The sequence below is a fragment of the Anas platyrhynchos genome, chromosome 2 (genome assembly GCF_047663525.1).
Source record: "Anas platyrhynchos isolate ZD024472 breed Pekin duck chromosome 2, IASCAAS_PekinDuck_T2T, whole genome shotgun sequence".
Taxonomy (NCBI): domain Eukaryota; kingdom Metazoa; phylum Chordata; class Aves; order Anseriformes; family Anatidae; genus Anas; species Anas platyrhynchos.
In genome coordinates, this window is record NC_092588.1 from 67,798,378 (window position 1) to 67,815,574 (window position 17,197).

General features: G+C 36.6%; 1 protein-coding gene across 6 annotated transcripts in view; it reads right to left on the reverse strand.

Moving 5' to 3' along the window:
• Positions 1 to 17,197, reverse strand: part of LOC101789676 (poly(rC)-binding protein 3) — a 513,140-nt gene that overhangs the window by 318,510 nt on the left and 177,433 nt on the right. The gene's annotated exons all lie outside the window — the stretch shown is intronic.

Consider the following 17,197-nt stretch of genomic DNA (forward strand, 5'->3'; position numbering starts at 1 on the left):
CTTCCTTTACTTCTATAGTTCTTGTTTGCTCCTTTCTAGAAGTGACTCTCACAGTGGAAATTTAAAAGAAGGGAATGGAAAAGAGAGGGGCATGGAAGGAATTAATAAGGACTGTCAGAGAGATAAGAAAAAAGTCATTTAGATTTTTATTTTTTATTTTGGAAAATCATCCCTCTGAAAACCATAACCATCACATATTTAGATTTCTTATATTCATACAGCTTAAATGGGATTTACATCAGTTTTGCTGAAATTTCTATAAAGCAAGGCAAATGAGACTCTCTAGCAGCCTGTGTTCTCTAGAAACAAGCAAACATTAGAGATCTCCAACCTTCATTAACGTAAAACATCGTCAACGTTAAGATTGTTCTTGAAAAGAAAGTGTGTCAAGTTTCATCTCACACTAGTTTTCAACTAGCATGAAAGCAATATAACATGAAATTTTCTTCTTTATGCAATGATACAATGCACGTAGTATACATCTTTCGGTGTATGGAGTTGTGATATACTATGTTAATTGCCTCTAAAGTGAAGCACAAAACATGAATCCACATTTACTGACTTAAATCCCTTCACTGACTCCACCTAAGTAACGCAAAAGATCTGGTTTGAGGGTAAGCTGAGAAAAGAAACACAAGTCAAGAAAGTTTAACCTATGACACCAGCCATTGATTTTTCACTCAATCTATATTAACACCGGCCTTCCTATTTTTCCCTTGGTCATATGTGTGTAGGGAACTCCACTACATCAGAACGAGGTCAGTAAGCAAAAGTACAATCCCATTTCCACTCAAGTGAGTGGAAAAACCTCAATTAACTTGATAGGAAGCTATAGCAGAGCCTGAATAGCAAAAGATATCCTGCATGGCTTTTTTTTTTTCCTTTAGGTAAAAATTAAAAATGTAAATATTTTAGTATAGAGGGGGAAAAGGCAGGTATTTGGGAGAGCTGAGAGAGGGGATTATTTCTGTGGTTTTGTTTGTTTGTTTTCAGAGGAGCGAGGTTGACTCATAGCCAAGTGCAAACAAGAAAGTAAAAACTAACACTGTATTATATGCCGCAAGGGAAAAACAACAATCTGGTTTTATAATGCATCAGGAAATTTCCTTAGAAATAATGCTGGCACAGCACACTTGCAAGGCAAAAAGAGGAAAAAGATGCAGAACTGAATAAGCAATTGGGGAAGGAGAAAATTTATAATGGATCAATTAAAGACCATCAAATTTCTAATACTGCATGTAAGAAAATTGCTTTGCTATACACTTGCACCTTTGTATGAGAAAAGTGTTTGTTCTTTCTGCTGATTTGCACCAATTGCTTGCTATTAAAACAATTTTCCTAGGGAACATTTCAATCATTAAAATAGATGAGCTTATAACTAGCTGGACAATGCTCTGCAGCTCAACTTAAGTGCATCCACTCTTTTTAAACAAACATTCCAAAGCTGTTTTCCCCCTATATGTGAGCTACATATCACTTTATTTTCCATTAACTTCATTCTATCATTCTATCGCTTGACTAACTTGAAGTAATGTTTGCATTAGTTCCTTGGAAGGAGTCTTTTTTTTTTTTTTTTTTTTTTTAATTATGAGGAGCGGGAAATGAAACCAACTCCTTTGCTCCCCTGCTGTTCTCAGGGGGATCTATCCCTGCTTTTCCCTGAAGGTGCACAAGTGGCGTGGACATTGGTAGGTGCTCCCAGGAGTGAGGAGGTCTGAGCAGTTTCCCCCTTAGTAACAGCCTCATCTCAGATGGGCTTTCACAGCCTCCTCCTGTGAGGATCTCAAAACGTTTCAAAAGTTGAGTGTTGGTATGAACACACTGGCATATGAGATTCACATATAAGAAGTATTTGCTAAAGGCTGAACAAAAAATCTTTCATTCTGTTTTAAGGCATATAATATCTTTAGGAGTCTTACTCACAACACCTTTTTTTTTTTTTTTTTAAATCTATAGTGCCTTTACATTTGTTTAAATTTTTCATTAGAGAAAGGTTTATATGAATCAATCTCACCATAACAGAAATATATTCTATTCAGTTATTGACATATATGGCCATCTAGATAATAAATAAATAAAAATCAAACACTAAGTTTCATACACTATATATATATAGTTTTTAATTTCAAAACTTATGCTTTCGTCATATAAAGAGCTGAAATATAATTTCAAATAGATCAAGATGGAGTTCATGACTCAATCTTCTTTTCCCTCTTTCTTTCCAAAGACCACCACCTTTCAGTGCACAGAATGCCATTATGCCATACTAATGAGGGGATAGTTCCCAGAATTAATTCTGTTAGATGTGCTTGGTGCTCTGTTTGTCTGCAGTACATCTGTGTACAATAGGGAATGTTTTATCTTTGGACTAGACCTTAAGAGAAACACCTCCTGAAAGCTGATATGAATACAAACAGAAAAATGTGCAAGCTGCACAAACCAGCATCCAATTTCTTAAAAGAGTTAAAACTTCCAAAAAGATTATTTTGGTCAGTAATATGGGCAATTCAGCATGCAGTGCTATTCCATTTTCCTCTTAAAGTAGTTTTATGCTTACAGTGTATTTGTAGTTTTTTACTGCCTTAAACTAAAAGTCCTCAACTTCCAGTTATGATGTCTGAGACAAAGCATTAATTTCCAGTTTTAAGTATGGTGCTACAGAACAAATATCATGCTGCCCCTGAGGATACAGGATGGTTAACCCCTGTGCAAAACATTCAAACAAGACACTTGTGACAGTGTAAGGAGAGCAAACCCCAATGACCTGCAAACCCCAAGGACAACCTACTCCCTCCAACTCAGGGAACAGACAGGCAGACACTGGGAGTCATGCAAGACAATGACCATGTGGGATCCCTGTCATGGATCCCCCAGCCAGTGGATTCCAAGGGCTCCTTTGGGAAATTTTGCTAGCATGAGTTTTAAGAGAAATCCCATGAGGCTGCCTCTCTTTTACTCCGGCCCATAAGGTGATTAAACCCTGTGATATAGCCATTACTGTTTCATAGGAGTGGTGCATCAGGAGAAAACACCTTACAGCACAACACGTGGAAAGATGAGCTCTTGATTTGGGGTCTAACTTTACTTATTTTGCATGTCATACAAGCCTGTACACTCTACCGTAGTGATCAACGGCAAGATAAATCCCACTTTATCCATTTCCTAACCATGAAGTGCTGTAAAGCACTAGATAAGGATGATTTCTTTTATCTAGCAGAGCAGGAGACTATTGGTAATTCATTTAAAAGGAAAGGAATTTAGATGGAAATAATGATAAAACCTGACAATGTTAATGAATATAACTTGGTATTTTCTTTTCCAATGGAATGTAACGTAATTGAAAATTTGAAAGGTTGAGCACTGAAATTCTCTGCTCAGAAGTTGCAGGACAAACTTGAACAATACAAGCTTTTCTAAGCCTGTTTTCAGCTAAGTCTCATTATCTGTGGTCTTCTGAAAAACTAAAACAAAACAGAACAAGAAAAAAACAAACACCAAACCTACTGCCCAAGCCCAAGAGGTTAGCTGGTTTGGATTGTTTAGCTTCATTCTGCAGAATACACCAATGAGCTTCCTGTTTCAAAATATAAACATATATCCACAAGGAAATAAAATTTCAAAACCAAATTATCTTTTTGAGTTCCTATCCACCAAAAAACACAAATAAAACCAAAACAACAACAAACTTATTAGATAACAATAGTTCACCACTGAAGATTTAAACCTGAAATCCCTTAACTTAATAGCACGTGAATTTGTATGTATGCTTAATAAGCATTGTTTTGTATGGTGTGTAACAATTTACTTTGCTCAAAGGACAGAAAGACAGGAAAACACATTGACCAAATGATTAAAATAAGTTTTTAAGACCATTTCTCAGTGGAGCCAATGAAAAATAGAGGATCTGTCCCTACATTACTGAGAAAAAGAAATAAAATATATATATATATTTAATAAAAACAAGCAAAAGTAGTCTTATGAAGCAACATTTGGACTTCATGGACTTCATGCATTTGGGAATGCTTTATCTCCAAACTCTGAAAAGACTGCAGTGTTTTATAATGGTGTTACAAGAAGCTGGACCTTGTTAAAACACTAGCATGGCTCTGAGAAACATCGCAAGTTAACACATTTGGATAAATAAGTAAACAAGGCAGAAGTGGAGGAAGGAAAGCAGCTTTGCATCTCAATTATGAAAGGCTAAAGCTAAGATACAATTGCTGAAAGTATCAATGCCACAATTATTTCCATGAGTTCAAAAGTTTTAACTACCATAATTAATTAGGATTTTTCAGTAGCATAGGTAAATTCAAATAAGCTGCAATGATTATGCACACAGATTTCTGATGTAGCAAGGTGAAAGCTAACAATTAAAAATGCAATAGCTTCTTAAAAGGCTGGCAGAAGTTGTGCCCTGACAAACCATTAATTTAATCAGAGGCTTCCTGAAACTCATAGGAGTCTTGCATCTATCAGGCACCCACAAGTCACATAAAGAAGAGATTAGATTAAACATACTGCAAAGAATTACAAAGTGAGACTGGAGCTAATGACGTGTCAGGAAGAGCATTAAAATTGAACATTTAAAGAGTCACATGTGGATCAAAAACAAATACATGAATTTGGTCAGGTCCGTGGCAGTACTGAGCTGTGCTCTCACAGAGGAGCCTGTGGGCACACTTTCACCAGTGTTTTCAGGTTATTTATCCTGATGTTTCATAGCTCTGTTTACAAGTCAGTGGGAGCCCTGGATGCTTAAAAACAAAAGACAATTCATGAAGCACCTAAATGCACATTTATATATACACAATTAAACATACATTTAAGTTCCAAATGTCTGGCAACTTTTAAAACCTTGGATTACACTGTACTGTTACATGTGTCATAAATCTCCACACCCTAAGAGGTTCTTATTTCTGTATTTCTTTTCCTCTTAACTCACAAGAAAGCAGGAAAATATTAAAAAATAAAGAATAAAAAAAGATTTATCTCTAACTTTTTACATACAAGCAGCTTATTTTTCTTCAGGTAAGATAATTGCATGTGTAAAACAAACAAAAAACCTAAATGAGTTGATGTAGAAGCAACAACACACTTCATTTTTTTTTCCCTATTCTCTCCCATAAGCTTATATATAACCTCAGAAGTATAAAATTGTAAAGGGTTGACATACATCCAAAATATTGATGATTTTTAAGACTCTTTCTTTACCTTTCAAAACACTTAGATAATTTGCAGTGCCCCTACTTGTCAGATTTCAGAATCCATGATCACAGATGTGCATGCTGGGTCTTTCAGCCTTTCAAAACAGACATACAAAGGAAGTCATGGAAATAATGCCTTAAATAAAGGGGTCCGTATTGTCATACACACTGAACAGCTTCATTTACAACCACTGACTAAATCCATTATAGATGTTGGCAGCTTTAGATCTATGTATTGCGTTTTGGTGAATAAATGCCACTACATATTTAGCCTTTATAGAGCAAAGCTTTTATTTTGTGTATAAATCTGCGTTTAATGAGCCTTGAAAGAGATGATTGCTAAATAACAGCCTGCTGCATTCAAGCTCAACTGCCTCCAATTATATTGTTTATAATTATATAATTGTACAATATAATGTGTGTCCAACAATCCCTGTGTTTTATTACTGCACAGCACTATGACACTGATGTAAATCACCTTTCCACTTTCACAGTCAGCCCCTTTCATTTTGCTTACTCAGCCGACAAAAACGCACACGGAACTGCACTTTGACTGTTGAATACATCAAACCAGCTTACCAGCCTCAGCAGAAACATGAAAATAATGGAAGCGGCCAACCCACAAAGCAGAAAGGAGAAAGAAAGGTATTGTTAGATAAAAGAAAATATGAAAAAAAAAAAAGATTAATTCAAAATGATGCATGTTGTTTTTAAAACTGTTTTCTTATGGTGTTTCTTGTTAGCAGATGCTTCTGAATACACTGCCTATCCAAAAATTCCCATGACAGTGGGTGCATTGGCAGGTAATGTTCTTTGCATTGTTCTTTCCAAAACTGCTATATGGATACTGCGGCATTTGCTATAACAGTGCTAAAAATAGCAAGGATTTTATTAGCAAACACGTCATTACGCTGTTGAACGCCTACACAAACTTGTCTTCTTCCCCCACCTCCATCAGAATGGAGCAACATTTCTTCTGTTTCATCATTTGCAAACTCATCCAGCTTTTAATTGGTTAAGCAATCTAATACACCGTCACTCAGCACATACTTAGAATAATTCCTGCCACAGAAATTCTAGCCCCAAAGTCATCCAGAAAACTCTCTTTTGACTTAGCTGTGATGACATTTAATTGCTTTGATATTACTTGCTGTGCATATGTTCTAGACTAACGAAATCCATGTATTCAAATGTGAGGTAAAGCCTGCCCCTTATTTTCCCTTCAAGCACACAATCTAGACAGGATTTTTTCCTTTCCTATTTGGCCCACAACCTTCTCAGCCCCAGTGCCTGGCCCATTGAACAGTGAAATTGTGGGACCAGAGTTACAGGGCAGTAGGGCTCTTATTGGTCATCAGCGGAGGGTGGCATGCAGCCACCTGCTAACTTCCCCTCCATCCTCTGTGCTCTTGTCTACCTCTAAAGCCACTGCTCAGAGTTGTTCCAAACTCCCTTTTAAAGTCCTAAACTTCACCTTACTCCAAATCAATACGCTAAATTTTCCCTTGATGATTGGAAGCAAGGATGCTTTTAAGATGGCAAGAGGTTGAGCCCTTAAGAGTAGGCTTCACATCCCCTGAACTGCTCCAGTTTCTCCTCCTGCCTTGTCAGCATTTACACACCTTTGAAACTCCTGAGCTTGGAGGGGTGTTTGCAGTCAGGCGCCTCTCTCTGTGCTTAATGACTGAAATAGTCATCTTCTGAAATCTACCATTATTATTAACAGCTTGGACAATTTCCCAAATTGGAAGAAGTTGTTTTAAAGCTATGATTAATTTTTTCAAAGTTTCCAATTAAATCACAGCAAACACTTTTCCAAGTTAATTAGTTTCAATACTGCACATCAGTTTCTAAGCAGTCTCTTAACTAGAGTCAATGACTGTAGAAGAACAACGCACCTGAACTTCTCTTAGATTTAGATGTTGTTTTGGAAATGAATACTAAATTAAAAATTAAAATGTGATTACAATTATGCAGTTACTTTAAAACAACAGTTGTATCATATTCTTTGATCTTTAGGAAATGTTTCACCATTATTTATCAAATAGCCTACCCTTATTTGCCGTCTCTTATAAAGATTCTTCAAGCTATGATCTTAATATAAACTCTTGTATGGTGTTGAATACAAGTGAGCAAGATAAATCCTTCTAATAAGCAACATTTTAAAAATGATGCTGCTAAATTCATTTTAAAAACTCAACACAGATTACATACAATGATAGAACTTGCGAAGAGTATCAGGTAGTGAAATATGTGATCACCACCTCTCTTATAGTTTATAAAAAACAGGTTATTACAGCAAGAAAAACACACCAAAAAGATCAAACCACAGAAAATCAAAAGACAGAAATTATATGCACACCAACATTAACCAGCATTTAGATTTAGCAAATAATTTCCTACAGCCTGGCAAGCTTTCTAAACAAGACACAAGCCAATTAAATGAAACCAATTGACACCCAAGGGCGGGGGGTGAGAGGTGCAGGGCAGAGCCAGCTTGCAGAGTGCCCCAAAACCACATCTCCTACTGATGGCTTCCAAAAAGCCCAGGGTTGGCTTTGGGGCCACAGGGAAAACATCGTGCTGTCAGCACAGGCCACAGCACTGTTTTTATTCCCAGCGCAGAGAACTTCATCCCCAGACCTACTCAGGGGCACTGACCCAGTTTCCAGTTGCTGTGCTTTCCTAGCTAAAATAGCTAGCAGAATTTCTTGTGGTGTCTTCCCTGGGTGCTCTGCCTCTAAGAGGAGCCTTGTATATAGACCTCATATTGTTGAAGCTGTTAAATCAGAGATTTCTAAAATTCAGAGCCCTTATATTTACCTTCTTGATTCCAACTCTCTAGGATATTCTCTATCATGTTTACAAGATTTCTTGAGCAAAATCAAGGAATTTTTGACCTTTTCAAATGAATGCCAGCTTTTCATGTATTCTCCTCATCCTCTTTTCATGTTGTTGCTCTGGAAGGGGTAGGGGAGCACTGCAAAATCCACAGTAGAAAGAAATGACATGCTGAGTTCAAGTATCCCGAGTGCATGTTGCCTGGGAGCAGCTCCATGGCTGCTCCTGATGATGATGCCCAAACGTTTCAGCCTTTTAAATGAATGGGTACCTGAACAGTTCTCATCTGGTTTGTTCCAAGAACAAAATTAGGTACTAACAATGTAGAGAGGAACCAATTATTGACTAGCTAGTAGTTGGCTAGCATAGGGTATATGCAAATTTAAAACTGACAGGGGAGGCAAAATAGAACACGGAATAATCTGTTGCTAGCTGCAGGAAAAAAAAAATAATCAAAAAAGTTTGTATCTTAAATTTTGCATCAGTTTTCTTTTACGTGACACATGCATTGCATTGTCTTTGAAAAGCTTTTTGCTATATCTGTTTGTCCTCTATTCTTCTTCACACTTCTGTAATCAGAACTATCGTGGTGTTTTGGTTTCTGTCCTGGCATTTTAAGAGCTGTTTTCCTTAATGCCGTATTTGATCCCCTTCTCTAGGAATTACTGAGATTGCATTGTTTTACTGCCATAGAATATGCATGTAATTAAAAATAAAATAGTAATAATAAAAAAAATCTCTGACTAGAGACACAGCTTCAGATGATTTTATTTTTTGAAAACCATGACTACTTCTGTTAATGATACCACTTCTCCAGAGAGGTGAAAAAAGGAAAAAAAAAATATATATATATTTGTATGCAAGAATAATTAAACAACAGTACATCTGTTTCTACGCAAATAGAAAGAATACAGAAGGTATAAGCAAAAAACAACAGTAACAAAACCAAAACAAACCAACCAACCAACAACAACAACAAAAAACAGAGACATTAATATAACAAACTTAATAGGAAAGAATGAATGTTCTTTTCTCAGTCATTGATAAAGGCCAGTTCCCACAGCTAGCAGGTTTAACGAGGCACTAGCTAAGACGGGAGTAGAAAAAGAATATACATTAAATATAAAAAAATTTGCTGTGAAACAGCAATCCTGTTACTCTATATGTTCTGGACATACTAAGCAGGTCAAACAGATCTTAGCTTACTACATGCACGTGGATTAATTGTTAACTTCCACAGGCACTGCTACTATATGCAGCAGTTTTCTGCTTGACTCTTCCAGTTACCACAGAAAAATTTTCTTATTCACTTGGAAATGTCCAGGGAAACATACATGTTATGTTCAGTACACCTCATCATATGCGGTTTAAGCCCTGAATTTGCAACAACAACAACAAAAAAGGTCTAAACCATAATGGCCTTGCATAATTTACTATTTTTCATAAAATATGAAAAAAAAAAAAAACATAACCAACAGATTCCACACATTTGTGTGTCATTTCACACTCAGCAACAGTGCTGTTGAAAAACAGCTGCTGATTACTTTGACTTCCAACTCAAACAATCCTTGAAAAAGTGATCAGCTGTTTAATGAATTTCACATAATGAATTTCACATAAATTTTAGTTTCCTTCACAAAGCTGAGTCATTGGGGTAAAATATTCATACTTCAACAACTTCATCAGTCTCTCTCTATTTACGAAAAAATATGTATTGGTGTATGTAAAAGTAAATTTTTCACTTCTCTTTGAGCAGTCTTGTACCAAAACTTTGCACAACAGGTTGCTTTTATTTTTTACACAAAAGGATTTTAAACACACTTCAAACATCCCTATTTCTCAGAAAAACCAGTAGTGTATGACTGAAAAAAAAATATAATTGAGTTCTTTTTTCTTCCCCCGTTATTTAATGGACATTCATTGATTGAAACTGTGGTGAAAGTAGAACTCTTTATTTACAGGTCCATCAAGTATGGTATGCCCTAATTTGATTCTGTCAAAATCTTGTAGATGCCACTATGTATTTGAATTCATAATAGAATATGAAACAAAATAAATTAAAAAAAAAATCAATGAGATCCATTTTAACAGAACATGTTAAAGCATTTCTCAAAAGAAATGGAAATGAATAAAGAGGAAGCAAAGACAGAAGAAAGGAGTCACTCTCTATTAGATTTTGTTTTGTACTGAGGTTCATGTCCTTGCTGCCAGTTGGTAGGTAATACATTATTTCAAGCAAGTAACAAGATACATCTCTTGATCAAGCACTCCAGGACTGCAACAAAAATTTAAAATTCCAGTGTTCAAGTCACTGTTTTAAGAAGAGTCCCTGACTATAGTTCTTTTTTAAAGAAAGTCCCTGCTTTCTCCCCAGAACCCTCTTTTACTAAAAAAAAAAATAATTATGAAAACACATAATTAACATAATATTTAAGGCTGTAGAGTATTACAGGCAGTCATCCATTATACTGTAGATATAAGACATACAAGTGTATATTGACTGTACATGTCATCTGTAGATGTGATTAAACATGAAAATACATGGAATAATGGCTTTTTCATCTCACTTGTGAAACAAATGGCTGATCCAAAAGCCTGAATTCCTCTTGGTTGTGGTACTGATCGTTTCTGCCACATCAGAACCAATTGGCTTTCCAGATAGGGTTCATCTGCAAGCTTACCAAGGTTAGCATTCCAGGATCTCCGTTTTCCTAATTGACCCAGCTTACTTCCATTAGCTATTACGGAATAAAGTCTCTCTACTGCCTCTGAAGCAGCCTTAAGTGACATTCTTTGGCCATGCTTTCTCTGTTTGGACCCTGAGCAAGGAGAATTACTACACAGGGCAATATGATTGCTCTTAGAACATTTTAAGTCCAATTTCAAACCCATGCAGTTGGATCTTGGGTTAACTGTCAGCTGCACAACAGCTTGCAGTGCCAATAGTCACATGTATGGAGCTTGTCCCCAAAAGGATCCTCAGCTCTTTGGAGCAAGTGCTTCCTTCTTCTGGGGACTCAGCCCCAGCACCGTATGGTGCTCTGTCCCCTAATGTTAATCACTTGCCTCCTAAAGCAATTTGTTATCTTCCTGGGAAAACAGCTTCCCATGGGTAGCTCCCCACGTTACAGAAATGAGAAAGGACAAGCCAGTTGTCTCCTGAGAGTTCATGTGGCCTTTTTAAATTCCTCATACATCCCCACTGGGAAGCTTCTCTGAAACATTTTAGAGACTCTGGAGTGTTGCTCTCCTTTTTGAAAATGCTGATGCTATTCCTGTGTTTCCTTTCAAAGATTTTGTCACAGTAAAGACAGGCAGATTTTCCCCTCTGGGTGTATCAATATTCCACTGGGCTGTCAACCAGGGAAGTTTCCAGTTCTAAAAGCATAAGTTACTCTAAAAAAGAAGCATTTGTCTTACCTGCCTGTTACTTTTCAGAAGTTACTAAACTCTCATACTTCACCAGTCTGCTAAAAACATTCATCTGATTTTTTTTTTTTTCTTTTGTGTTGATAGTACTGATTCTGTTTTCAGTTCTGTTCCACCATACCAGTGTGTCTTTGCCTGAAGTCCTATGGGTTCTGGCTGGGATTGTTAGCAGGACTCTCTTGCATAAAACATATTTTTTATTAATTATTATTATTATTAAATTATTATTGCTTTGAAACAGCAAAACAAGGAAGCACAGTGTCCATGTACTGAAGCAGCTCTTGAGGAATAACACCAGTCCGGTCAGGTTTCTCCTTATGAAAACACCCTCTTTATCTGACTTCTGAAAACAACTAAAGTGCAGAGACATCTGCTGTGGCTGTGCACAGAACCAGCTTGGATCACAAGACGGTTTATGTCCTCTGACTTCACACTGCAAGAATGGGACTCTACCCTAGAGCTGGCCATGGAAACAATATATCCATACCCAAACATATCTGAACCTGATCTGTTAGCAAGAACAGGGTTGTACACTTACTCTTGGCCATAATGGTGGGAGAACATTAAACAAACAAACAAACACACACTAGCAACAAAACCAACCAACCCAAAACACTGGAACTGAGGGTGGAGAGCATTTTTTTTTTTTTTTGCTCCCAAACTCCAGCTGCACCTATACTGTATTTTCAGATCCAAGTCCCACAATTTTCAGGATATAAGTGGGAAGAAGGGGAAAGGAAGCTTCTTCCTAGGTATCTGACACATGCTGATAGATGTTTTCTCCATGAACATTCAATGAAGAAAAAATTAAATGCAATTGTCTGATAACATCAAAGATTCCATTAACTTGCTACAAGACAGGATAAGCATTTCTGTGTCTTGAGGTCAACTATTGCACTTCAAATTGTGATCCAGGATAATTTAGCACAGCTATAGTAAGCTTAGAAACGAAGTACAAATGTGTTCAGATTTTTTTAATAGATTGACTTAAGGGGATTCTGAGTCCCCTAAAAATATATTATTTTGCTACACTTCAAATCACAGCCTAATTAATTCTATTTTAAAGCACATAGATCAACCATGTTTAGATTAACAGATAAGCTCTAAAACAAACAGGATTTCATCCATCTTATAAATGTTTATATATATCAGGATGTTTCCTGATGGAATATTCCTGTTGCTCTTACACACCCCCTCCTTAAAAAAAATATTAAATTAAAAACTTTCATCAAGATGTGAAATTGGGAAAAAGAAACCGTGCATAATCAGAATTCATTTTTTGCTAGTTTCCAAAACTAATGGCATGTACAAGAAAAAAATAATAAAAAAACCTCATGTTGTTAATACAGACTTGCATCTTAAACTGAAATTGTAGTTGCCGTAACCTGTATTCTAGCCTAACAGTCACAAGGGTGTTATTCACAAAATAAAAGCAGAGTTTTAATTACTGAGTATATGCTAGTTTTTGTTGTCTTTTAAACACAAGTGCCAGTGTAATCTAAACGAATTTATTGGATCAATACTGAAACCATTAAGAGTAAGAGGTCTCCCTGCCATTCCTATGCACAAAGCTAACTAGTCCTCCCACAGCCCATCAACAAACATTATGGTTTTGATCTTTGTTTAACCTGAGACTAGCCCAGAAGAGAATAAAGCTGAGAAACCAAGGGCAGCAAATTTTAGCAAATTGTAGGAAATTTTGCTATAAGCAAAGACATCTTGTGTTTACTATGTGGAGTAAAAAGACGTCTGAAAATACAACTCTTTTGATGAATGAGTTTTCCACATAGCTGCCACAGAAATTCTTTATCAGGTGAAGACGAAAACACTACATAATAATTACACAAGTCTACTTGGTGTAAAGAGTGCCCCAAAACCTTCGGTTCAAGGGGCAAACTTTCCAAGAAAAGTTGGGAGGTAACCCCCAAGCTGCCACACACAGGACACTGCTACAAGTGCTGGTGTGTGGAGGAGACCACAGCACTCCTCTCTGTGAAGGCTGTGGCCTGCATGAGGCCATGAAGGACGGTTCCCCAGAGACTGCCACAATTTCCAGAGGTGTTCATAGCTGCCTGATTAACCCTAAGGGCCGCTTCTACCTCCAGTGATGGCTTGAAGCATTCATATTTTTCATTGTATTTGGTTCCCAAACTTTCCTTGTACTTTTGAAAAGGCAAGGGGGAAAGAAAACATCTATCAGGATACTTCAGTACAGATTTTCCTTGAAGAAAAGCCTGCAATATCAAATAAGAAAGATCAGTACCCTGTAAAATGTTAATAATGCATAATAAAGATCTTTCAACCTTATGCTTCAAGGGCAAAACAAATGCAAAGATTTTAAAAGATTCTCTAATATGTTATAGATGTGGCTTTTTTTTTCCTCTCCTTAAGTGAAAAAGGATTAAATCCAAGGGTTTTGTCCCCAGTTTACAAAACCACATTCTTCATACCCAGAGGGCTCTTAATTCACTTTTTTCCTTATTTGATTTATGAGGTCATTAATAATAATGATTATTGTCAATCCTTCCAGTGCCATAAAAATGTTGTTAACTTCATTTAAAGTGAGTTCCATCACTTCCTCTGCCCTATCTATCCTCTAACTTCCATTTGCATGGATTAGTAACATAAAAGAAAATCAGGAAGCTTTTCGAGCTCAAGGACTACAACTATAAATTTGTCTCTCAGAAGAACTACATGGTTGCACCAGCAAGTTATAAAGGCAATAAAATCACTCCTAGTATAGAAAATTTCACAAATAACTTTCAGGCATCACAGACGTGTTTTTGAAAGTTAGGTGAATTTTGAGCCTTACTCCTTATGAAAATTGTAGGTCAAAATCCCAGACATAAATCTTAGTGACAAAAAGTACTAGTCTTTTTTGATGCAATTTTAAACAGCTATGAGATGGGAATAGGAAGACTTCCCAAAGTTAGAGGTGTTTACTTTTAATTAGCAGTTTGCAAAAACAGTGAACTTTTCTCTTGTATGTTTTTGCCAGTGGGTAAATCCTGCAGTAGTTGCTACTAAGGTTGAAGCCCACCACCCACCACTACTGCAGAGCAATGAGGGCACTACACTAACATCCTGGGTTTGGAACATCAAGCTCTTTAATGACCTCCTGACAGTACCCCTGCGGGATTTAAAGATTTTATTTAAGCTCACAATAGCAAACTGACTTACAGAGTTATATTTTTTTGTTGTCAAATCACATTCCATAAACCTCAAGACAGCCTTTCAGCCCAGATACTAAGATCTAAATATAAATAAAGCATGGAGATGGGAGATGTTGAAGAAACGCAGTTACTCCTGGCAGGTTTCCATGAAAACCTCAAAGACATGCATAATTGAAGGTAAACTCTATGTTTTCCAGATCATCTGAAATCTGCTCAATTTTTCTGAGTTTTCACTCAAAAAAAAATGAAGGCACAAAAAGGTTTGACTGATCTCGCGTGAATTCAAATCACTGTTTTGAAAAGCTAAATTCTGACTAGTGAATCTTTCCAAGTGATTCCTACTAAATATATAAATATAAACACCAACAGCTCAAATAATACACCATTCCTGTTTAAAAAGTTCTTCACAATGTGAAGATACTATAGGATTCTATTCAGAATGATTTCAGCCACTAATCATTCACATACTTCAATATTCAACCAGATTATTCCACTGATTATCTAACGTGATAGAACTGAAGGCTAAAATTAAATATACTAACAGTGTGAAAAATTGTGCATTCTCATGGAATATCTTGTCACCACCCTGTAGATATAGTCATCACTAGCTACAGGTTTGACTGAAAATTATTATTATTTTTTCTAGGGAAAGTCAAACATTTCCAGAAGAGTGGTCCTGCCACATTTCCTGTAGTAGTTCAACTGTTCTATACTCATACTTGTCTTCATCAGGATACTCTGAAGTCCAAACTGGCTGGAAATGTAAAGGTATCTTGCTACTGTATAGCCTGGGGGAGGCTAGACCACTTGGAGAGCCAAGGCCATAGCAGAGTATTGAAGCCAACAGCTCAATGCCCTAAGCTGCAGCTCCAGGGGACATAGCAGTAACTCTATGAAACAAACATTTTAAATTGCATCTTTCTTAGTTGGAAAAAGAGAAGAGAGGGGATGTGTGAAATTATACATTTGGCCATCTGATTTTTCCCCTAAAAATATCTCAAAGCAGTATGCTTTTTAGGGATTAGAAGGGCAGCGGAGATTAATTGAAAACCTTACTGCCAGAAAAATAACATCAACATGTAGTTTTAGCTGCTAGACTACCCCTATTTAATTCTGTCAGCAGATAATTCTTAGAAGAATTTCCAAAATATCAAAGGATATGCAAAATTGCACACAGGCCAATTTTTCTGAAGGAAAAAGATGTTTTTATACTATGCTGCTATTCAATTACAGATTTTCAGACTGCTCTCAGTCTGAAAATAGAAATACTTCAAACGAATAAAAATAGAGGAACAATTATTTTCTTGTTTCAAGTTTCACTACTACATCTCTATAGTAAAAGCCAAAATATTTCAAGTCTCTTTGAATGCATACATGGCGCACAGTACATTTCTTACAAAAGCCACATATTTTGTCACAGGTCTTTTTTTATTGTCTTAATAAAAGAAAATGAAAATAAGACGTATATCAGTAATTTACCCTACTTCAAAAAAAAAAAAAGAAAAAGAAAAAATCAGCTAAAAGAAAGAAACTGGGGTGTTCGAGCAAACAAAGCAGTAACACTACTTATAAAACAGTGGGATTAAATTTTTCTTTGATGCCTTGTGAAATACAGTTCTTCTGAAATATGAAAACAGGAAACTAAGAATTTTTTTTATCTGCAATTCCTGAATTATCAAATTAGCAACTAATGAAATAGTATTACTGTATCATTTTGCAGTCAGTTAAGCAGTAAGAAACAGAACATGAAGAGTGAATCATCACAGCACAACTGTGTTGCAGCAGATTAACATTCTTGCAAATGGCAATGTAGTGCTTCAATCCTGAAAATAACACTCTCTGTCACGTGCAACAGTGGAGAATCAAGGTGACATAAGTACTTCTAGTGGCCATGAACAAGCCCCTGACCAGCAATAGTGAACATGCCAGTGAGACAAACTAGTAAAGTTTGGCTATAACCTAAGCTGCTGAAAATCCCCCTAGAGTTTTGGTGACTTTCATCATCAACTCACCTCACCAAGTTTCTAGCACGCATATGAACAGATGCACACATTTTCATAAACAAACTGGATAAACAGGAGTTATATACTTTACTGCTTGATGAGGTAATAAATTATGTGTTGAGCTGGTGAATGCCAGTAGGAAGTACATGTGGTTTCTCAGTCCTGAGGCAAACCAAGCACCCCACTCATATTTCCCAGCAAAACTGACTGCAAGACGAGCAGGGACATTCAAAAGCTGCTTGAGTGCTCTGATCCAGGTCTACAATTTGGGCATGTGTCAGAGATTCTGAAAACTTGGTTTTGGACCTTCTTGAAAAAGGAAAAAGACTGGCTTTAACCTGGTGGGAATGATGAAGTTGATAAAACCAGTGATGGGAAGAAACATGCATCTCTATATTCAGCCACCGATGAGGACTGCTGAGGGATAAAGCTCCACCCCTTACTGAAGTGACTTCAGTGAACCACTGCGATAATCTCATATCAGCAAGCATTAGGGCCATTTTAGTTATGTGTTCCACTCTACTGACACACTGGCTCTAAAACTGAA